This window comes from Pteropus vampyrus, unplaced genomic scaffold, assembly GCF_000151845.1.
Source record: "Pteropus vampyrus isolate Shadow unplaced genomic scaffold, Pvam_2.0 Scaffold150, whole genome shotgun sequence".
Classification (NCBI taxonomy): domain Eukaryota; kingdom Metazoa; phylum Chordata; class Mammalia; order Chiroptera; family Pteropodidae; genus Pteropus; species Pteropus vampyrus.
The window spans coordinates 486,706-489,490 of NW_011888931.1; the positions used below are offsets into that span (position 1 = coordinate 486,706).

Below are 2,785 nucleotides of genomic sequence, written 5' to 3' on the forward strand. Positions count from 1 at the left end.
GGACGATGGAAGAAAGTGGGACTATGAGGCAAGAAAAAGACATTTTAAAGAACCACTGATATCCTCAGGTTCTGAAATAGTAAAAAGTTTGACTCCAATAAAAATAAAAAATAAAAAACCAAAGGGCCATAGGAAAGGAATATTCAGAAAACAAAAAGTCTTATAAATGAAAATAGAAATGAAAAACTCAATAGAAGACTTAGAAGATGAAGTTGAAGAAATTGTCCACAAAGCAGTAGCCAACACCCCCCCGCCCCCCGCAAAAAGTTGGAAAATAGGAAAGAAAAATTAGGAGACCAGAAGAGAAGGTCTTGGATCTGAGTAATAAGCATCTCATAAAAGGGAACAGAGGAAACAGAACAGAGGAAATCATCAGTGAAATAAGTCAAGAAAGTTTAACTGAAAGCCATCAGTTTCCAATGCCTAGCACAATGAATAAGAATAGACCCACACTAAAGTACATCATTGTGAAATTTCAGTACAAGTAACTAGATTTCATGCAAAGGACTGAGAATCTATCAAATAACATCGGCAGTAAGAAAATGGATCAATACCTTCAACATTCTGAGGGAAAATCATCTCCAGCCTCAATTGGTATAAAGGTGGGTAGAATAAAAAGGTTTCCAGATTACTTATGTACCTTTTATCGAGAAGCTATTGCTCGACCAAAATGAAGGATTATGCTACAAAGGAAAAGATGTTGGTTGTACAAAAGAAGGAAATCACCAAGGTGACAGCGTAAAGACCCCAGATTAGAGACAGTCAGAAGGCTACCAGAGATATGTTTCCAAGACAAAATAGAGTAATTACTGTGTTTAAATATTTTGAGAGGAGATCTATATAACTGGAGAGGATTTAGGGTTGACTAAATAGTACATAAAACACTACGAAAGAAAAAAAAGTACCAATTCAAAAAGATAAGCAAGAAAGGAAAAATTGCCATAGTATATTAGATGACTCAACTGTGATTGGCATATTTCATTGGCATATTTCATTGTCATAGCAGCGTAAACATGGATTAACTAAACTCATGATATGACCTTATTGAGAGAAGTTGTTTATGTGTGTGTGTTGATGGTGGTAGAAGAGGGTTCAATCCTCATCTTCAGTAATGATAAAATAACTGATAATGCTTAAACATAAACAATCATGGAGTAGTAGAGATTTGGAGATTAAAATGAATAAAAGTGGCTGCTTCTGCAGAGTGGATATGAGGGAGTGAAGTGAAGCAGGTAATTACTTTTTCTGTGTCGTTTGTTTTTTGAAATGTTATCTACAGTATGTTTGACTTTTCAGGGCTCAGCTTTCTATTCTGTCACCAAGTGGTACCCCTTTGAAGAAGGCTTTACATGCTAGTCCCAGGTTCTTGAGCTAATCTAGAACTCAACTTGCTCATTTGTAGAACAAAGAACTGTCATTTGAAAACCTCGATGTGACTCATAGGTCTTTTATTGCTCTATAAATCTGTGATGCAGAGTAATCTTTTCTAGAGTTATAAATATAACATGTGGTGCTCACTTTGGTAGCACATGTTCTAAAAACTGGAACAATACAGAGAAGATTTAACACAGCCCCTGAACAAGGATGACACACAAATTCATGAAATGTTCCATATTTTTAAGTAAAATGTTTCTCTGAGTATATGCATAAAACATCTGAAAATCAAACCTTCATAATCACTTTATATGAAAACAAATCCATGAGGTCTCTCAAACTGAAATAAGCAGTAATTGAAAGTACTTCTTTCTTCATTTAAGTGAATGCTTCCAAATTTTGAAGATTTAGAAGTGTTTTTAATTGTGGTAAAATATACATAAAATAAAATTTACCATCTTAACCATTTTTAAGTGTACAGTTCAGTAGTGTTGGAAGAGAATTGATTTTTATACTAGTTTCAGGTATACAGTACAATGGTTAGACATTTATATAATTTTTGAAGCGATCCCCCTGATTATCACTCATTTGGCTCTACACATAGCCGTTACAATAATATTGACTACATTCCCTACGCTGTACTCTATGTCCCCATGACTGTTTTGTAACTACTAATTTGTACTTCATCCCTTCACTTGTTTCATGCAGCCTCCCAATCCCCTCCCCTCTGGCAATCATCAGTTTGTTCTCTGCATCTATGAGTCTGTTTTTGTTTAATTTGTTCCTTTTTTTCCTTAGATTCCTCATATAAGTGAAATCATATGATATTTATCTTTCTCTGTCTGACTTATTTCACTCAGCATAACACCCTCTAGGTACATCCATGTTATTGCAAATGGTAACATTTCATTTTTTGTGACTGAGTAATATTCCCTTGTATATATGTACCATAACTTCTTTACCCAATCATTGAACGGGCACTAAAGTTGCTTCCATATCTTGGCTATTGTGAATAACACTGCAGTGAACATAGGGGTTCACTTATCTTTTTGAGTTAGTGTTTTGGTTTTCTTTGGATAAATACCCAGAAGTGCAATTGCTGGGTCAAAAGGTAGTTCTATTTTTAATTTTGTGAGGAACCTCCAAACTGTTTCTCCCACAGTGGATGTACCAATTTGCAGTCCCACCAACAATACATGAGGGTTCCCTTTTATTCACGTCCTAACCAACACTTGTCTTTTGATTTATTGATGATGGCCATTCTGACATGTGTGAGGTGATATCTTATTGTGGTTTAAATTTGCATTTCTCTGATGTTTAGTGATCTTGAGCATCTTTTCATGTCCTCTTTGGAGAAATAACTGTTCAGGTTTTCTGCCCTTTTTAAAAATTGGATTGTTTGTTGTTGAGT

The 2,785-nt window shown here is 34.9% G+C and overlaps 1 non-coding gene across 1 annotated transcript; it reads left to right on the forward strand.

Annotated features, from left to right (window-relative positions):
- The first annotated feature begins 1,510 nt into the window (after positions 1 to 1,510).
- LOC111745279 lies at positions 1,511 to 1,619 on the forward strand. Its single transcript, XR_002782576.1, has one exon. It is a non-coding gene; the product is annotated as a U6 spliceosomal RNA (small nuclear RNA).
- Positions 1,620 to 2,785: the final 1,166 nt, after the last annotated feature.